The following is a 6,279-nucleotide window of genomic DNA, read 5'->3' on the forward strand; positions in this document are numbered from 1 at the left end:
CGCCTCCCTCGCCCTGGCAGCGATGTAGTCCAGCTCACCTGGGAGGTGTCCTGGACAAGCTGTCGCTCGGCGTCAGCGTTGACGTATCCCTCGTGCAGAGTGTCAAAGAACTGCTGCACCTGGATGTCCTCCGGCTCGACCCAGCTCGGGTCAGGGCCATGCGCGTTGCAGTCCGGCATCATGGCGATGATGTCGGTTCGGCACGAATTATTGCACAGCGGGACCACTCCTGCCGGCAACTTGAACAGGGGCCCCTTGACGACCTTGCCAGCCTTCGCGGCGGCCCTCGCGACCTTGCCGGTCCGCTCGACCTCGCCGCCGCGGCCCACATCGAGCTGGAAGAGTCGATGGCAGAAATAGGCATGCCCCATCACTGTGAAATTGTGGTCGAGGTCGGGGCGAAGCCGGATGATGTCGGCGGCGTTCGTGAAGAGCTAGGCCGGCCTCCCCTTGTTGTGCAGTGGAGCGATCCGGCGGCGGATGAAGTCCGCCCCGATCATCTCGAGGGTGAGCCCGGCCTGGGTGAGCCAAAGGTCCTGGTGGTGGCGATCGTGAGCTTCTCGTCGTTGGCATCGACGTCGCCCCAATCGCTTCTGCGGACCGGCGGCGCCCGGCAAACCTTGCAGAACGCCGGCGGGTCTTTCTCTTCGATCCAGCACCACCGGCCCCGCCATTCTTCCCACCTCTCCTTCATGGCGCCCTCCTGGTATCCCCCCTTGGACCATGGGATCCAGGTGATGCAGCCGGAGATGGCGCCCCCCGGTTGGATCCGAGGGAAGAAGTAATGGCGGAAGAGCACCCCGGCAAATCCTTCGTAGAGGTGCGCGAAAAGAGCCATGCACGCCATGGCATTTGGAGTAAAATCCAAAAGGCGGAAGCCGTAGGTGTGCATGACATCATTGAAGAAATCGGAGAAGGGGGACAGAGCCCGCAGGAGAAATAATCGACAAAGAAAGGGTACCGATTTGGGGCAGCCTCGACGCAGTTGGCGGGGATGACGCGCGTGGCTGGATGCCCCGTCTTCTCTACCCCCGTCTTCACCCCCCACAAGGGCTTGAAGGCGTCCCGGAGCTTGAACACATCGACCGTCGAGGGGAAGTACGCGAGCTGCGTCCGCTGCACCACCAGCGCACTCTCCGGCGGCTCCGTCACTCCGGCGTCCTTGGCCACTCCCTTGCCCTTGGTGGATTTGGGCGCCATGGCGGCTGGGGGGAGCAAGAGACAGAGGGCCGCGGAGACGCAACGGCGGCAAGCAAAAGCAAAGCTTAGGGAGGAAGGAGAAGGGGGCGGCGGCTCTGAGATTGGAGAAGGCACAGGGGGGTAAAGTGCGCAGCGCACCCGCGGTTATTCCCTTTTACGGGGAAGGCGCTAGCCGCCTCCTTTCCCATTAACCACGATGTGACGCATGCATGCGAGAACCGCCCCACGCATGCCGCCCACGTCACGCGCACCCCTCCACGTCGCGCATTCAACACGGGTCGTGGGGAAGCGCAGCAGACGGAAAATTACCGCGGTAAAAACCGTCCCTCCTGCTCGCCCAGTTTCTGCTTCAGTCCGGAGACCTCTGCAGCATGAGCGGTAGCAGCCTGTAGCGATACCTGCTTATTCACATAGACAACTTATGTTAGACTCCTGTCAAATATATTCTTGATCGTCTGTTCGGTTTTTTCTTTCCGAATACCAAACAAAGCATCAGGGGCTACTGTCTATACTGTGACATTCTCCTTACACACACATTACGTACCTCAAAGCCCGTTAGAAGGCTAGTGCGGGCTTCGGTCAGTCCGCTTTTGACGAACTGAACCTTCTCGATCACCGTGCCCATGAGGAAACGGTGTTCCTCCACAATTGAGGTGCCTCGTAGCACCTCCAGCAGATTATCTGGTGCCTCTGGTTGGACAGAGGTCACCGGCGGAACAGGCACATTCCCTCCTTTCGTGGAATGCTGTTCGCTGGACTCCAGAGCCATGTAGGCCTCCGGAATGGTATCCGGCTGAGGGCCGAATGGAACTTGGGCCCTGTCACCAGTCCCCATGGGGGCTTTTTCCCCCATGTGTCCGGCGGCCGAGGAGTCACCCTGGGGTGCCACCCCGACTGTGTCCGGAACCTCCCCTCGGTCTGGGAAGGTCTTTTGGGACACCACCTCGTCATCACCCTTGGGTGAGACGGAATGAGCAGGTGGCGGAGACATGCTAGCCATCTCCTTTGAATCTAGCGATCCCTCTGTCGAGGATCACGGGGAGCCATCGCGTGCCGGACTGCAATGACAAGATTTAAAGTATATAAATATCGCAAACCGTAAAGGCCAGACATTCTTAGACTCTTATACTTACGATGCGGCCTGAGGTTTGGTCCGGCGAGGTCGCTCCGGACTGCTATCAACATCCCACGCGGATTTATCCGCGAGGGAGCCTTTCCCCCTCTTAGGCGCTTTCTCCTCCGGATTTGAGGGGGCCGCTCTCTTCTTCCTCCCCACTGCAGGTGGGGAGTCGTTTTCTTCCTCCTCTTCGTCGTCGTCAATGGACGAAGCGGAAGTCTCATCTTCGGACGTCACGTCCGGAGCGCCTTTACGGCGAGGGCCCTTCTTGGACCCTTTGGCCGCTTTCTTGGCCGTCTTCTCTGGCACCTCATAAGGTGCTGGGAAAAGCATTCTCGTTAGTAATGGGAATTCCTGGTCTTCGGGCAGCGGAGCCGGACAGTTAATCCCCTCTGCTACCTTGATCTAGGCCTGAAAACATGGGTAGGAAAGCTTGGGCTTTTTCCTGAAATATGCTAGTAAAGGGTACACCTTGAAAACATTGAAAGAACTTACCAAGTTAGCCTGGCGCTTTAAGCTAAGCCCACGATCTTCGGTCGTGGGCGGTGGCGTCTCGCCGGCCTTGAAGAGCACTTTCCAGATTTCTTCGTGCGTCGTGCCGAAGAGCTCTAGTAGCGTCTGGTGCTTGGCCGGACCGTACTCCCACAGATAGCAAGTCCGGCGTTGGCACGGAAGGACCCGACGAGTCAGCATGACCTGGACCACGTTGACAAGCTTGATTTTCCTGTCTATCATGTTTTGGACGCACGTCTGGAGCCCAGTCAGCTCGTCCGAGGGACCCCAGGTTAGGCCCCTCTCTTGCCAGGAGGTGAGCCGCATCAGGATTCCGGATCGAAATTCGGGGGCTGCCGCCCAGTTGGCGTCGCGCGGCTCGGTGATGTAGAACCACCCCGATTGCCACCCCTTCACCGTCTCCGCGAATGAGCCTTCGGGCCAGGTGACGTTGGGCATCTTGCCCACCATGGCGCCTCCGCTTGTTGGCCGCTCACCACCTTCGGCTTCACATTAAAGGTCTTCAGCCATAGGCCAAAGTGAGGTGGGATGCGGAGAAAGGCCTCACAAACAACGATAAACGTTGAAATGTTAAGGATGAGGTTGGGAGCTAGGTCATGAAAATCTAGCCTGTAGTAGAACATCAGTCCACAGACGAACGGGTGGAGAGGGAATCCCAGTCCGTGGACCAAATGTGTGAGAAACACAACCCTCTCATGGGGATCTGGAGTAGGGACAATCTGCCCCTTAGCCGGGAGTCGGTGAGCGATCTCCTTGGCTAGGTATCCGCCCTCCCGGAGCTCCTTGATGTCATTCTTCTTGACGGAGGAGGCCATCCACTTGCCTCCAGCTCCGGGTCCGGACATGTTTGGAGTGCTTTCTTGGACAAAGAAAAGCTAAAGCTTGGGCGCTGGAGCTCAAGGACGAAAGGGCTGAGGGAGAGCAAGGGTGTGAGTAAGGAAAGGGAATCCTAACCCCCTTATAAAGGCCATGGATATCAAGCGCCTCACCACTCGCCTTAAACTCGCCTATTCCCAAGGGTCGTGCAAACGGCACGGTTGGGTCACCCACGCCCGCATTGATGAGGATCCCGCAATAAGGGGACACAATCTCTGCTTCGACAAGACGTGTCAATGGCAACTGCGTCTCGAAACGTTGAACGGCAGACGAAAAACGGTTCGAAATTATGACCGGATAGACGTGATGTCATGTTGTAAAAAGCTGTCAGCGGATGGAACTCGTGTAAAAATATATTCTCTCTGCGGTAGTGTATGGTGTGTGTAACAGGTCCGGATACTATCATCACATCCGAAGACTATCTTGGGAGTTCGGAAAAAGGGGAACCCGCCTTGCAATGCCGAAGACAATCTGCGCGTCGGACTCCTCGTCATTGAAGCCAGGTTCAGGGGCTACTGAGGAGTCCTGGACTAAGGGGTCCTCGGGTGTCCGTCCTGTTATCCATGGGCCGGACTGATGGGCTATGAAGACATGAAGGCAGAAGACTGCACCCGTGTCCGGATTGGACTCTCCTTGGCGTGGAAGGCAAGCTTGGCGACCAACTATGAAGATTCCTTCTTATGTAACCGACTCCGTGTAACCCTAGAACCCCCAGTGTCTATATAAACCGGAGGGGTTAGTCCGGAAAGAATATACTCATTACCATAGTCATACAGGCTAGGATTCTAGGGTTTGGCCATTACGATCTCGTGGTAGATCAACTCTTGTAATACTCATATTCATCAAGATCAAGCAAGCAAGAAGTAGGGTATTACCTCCATAGAAAGGACCCGAACCTGGGTAAACATCGTGTCCCCCGTCTCCTGTTACCAACGATCCTAGACGCACAGTTCGGGACCCCCTACCCGAGATCCGCCGGTTTTGACACCGACAGTCCCCGCCGATTTTCACGCATCCGTGCACCTGCCAGCGCATGGGCCTGCGCGTGCACTGACGCGCATGCCCGTGCCCGTGCACCTGCCAGCACATGCGCCTGCGCGTGCACTGACGTGCACGCCCGTGCCGGTGCCCGTGCACACGAATATCTCCGTCGCACCGTTGACAGCGCCTGTCCCCGCGCGGGTGCCAGTGCCCCCCTCAGCGGCATGTATGGCCGCCGTCGATCGCTTCCTTGCGCCAACGCCAATCGCCTCCTCCCGCCAGTTGACTCGCTCCAAAGTCTAGAACATCTTGGCCTTCCTTGAAGCTAGGCCAACGTCCAGGAGTACGCCAACAACGGCGCAAGGCGCCGCCGTCGCCGTCGGTCAGTGGCCCGACGACACACAGAGCACGGCAGAGGAGCCGCTTCCCACCGCAAGACGCCCCCGCCGCCGCGTAATCTAAATTTGCCATGAAAAACGTTCGGATTGCCATGCTTAAAATCTGAACGTTTATCATTTTCGTTTATTTTCGATCGATCATCGTATAATTTAAAGTCGGAGTCAGATTGAATGAAATCTATGTTTTGATCGATTGAATGTTCTGCTAGAGTCGTATCAAATTAAATATAAAACATCATCAAGACACATGTATTCATTGTCATCCAACGACCTAGACTGCTTCAATGTCGAGCGCTCAACACGTTTAGCGTGCAGTTAATTTCATGCCAAAAATAGCGCTAATCACATAATAACACGCAAATAATATCCTACTTAATATCCGCATGCACTTAATATACTTCCAAATTAACGTGCATTGCACGTACACATTGACTAGTGCTGCTAGCACGTGAAACTGGTGCCGTAACTTGTGAATGCGTCCAGATATGGTCAACGGCAACATCGCCTGCGAGTTCTTCGTGTTTGCCCGTGTGTCTAAATGCATAAGGGGAGGAGAGAGAGAGCACAGACATGGAACCCACCAGTAAGTGAATGCGAATAGTACTAAAAATAATATTACATGTTATCCATTAAATAGGCTGTGGTAATATAAAAACATTATGTGAATAAAGGGAGGTACAACAAACATTGTTGTTCTCCGTATGTTGCCTATTGACGTGCGGCTTGAAGGCCGTGGTCGCATCTTCGATCCTCGTCCTTTATTTTTTAATTTGTATATGGGTCCAAATTTGTTTCATGACATATGGGCCCCTCGGTGTGTAGTTTGTAGCACTTTAATTTGTGGGTCGAAATTTGTTCCATTCCAAGTGGAGTGTCGGTGTGTAGTTTTGTAGCTTATTTATAATAATTAAAGAGAACAACAGAGTTTTTTGCAATAATACCATGGTGCGACGTTGAAGGCGAGAAAGGACGTGCGAGAGAGTGATGACCGAGCCAAAGGGAAATCAACTAGGGGAGTTGCGGGGGTTGCAACGGTGTTTGGAGTAGTTGTGGGCCGAATGCTACGAAAATATAATCTAAACCGACCGGAATAAATGCCTAACAAATTAATCCAAGGTTGGAGTGCCCCTCGCAATGTAAATAGCTTCGGCTTTGCGAGGGATGGAGAGGTAGCTTCAATGTGTGGAAGATACG

The sequence above is a fragment of the Aegilops tauschii genome, chromosome 3 (assembly GCF_002575655.3).
Source record: "Aegilops tauschii subsp. strangulata cultivar AL8/78 chromosome 3, Aet v6.0, whole genome shotgun sequence".
Classification (NCBI taxonomy): domain Eukaryota; kingdom Viridiplantae; phylum Streptophyta; class Magnoliopsida; order Poales; family Poaceae; genus Aegilops; species Aegilops tauschii.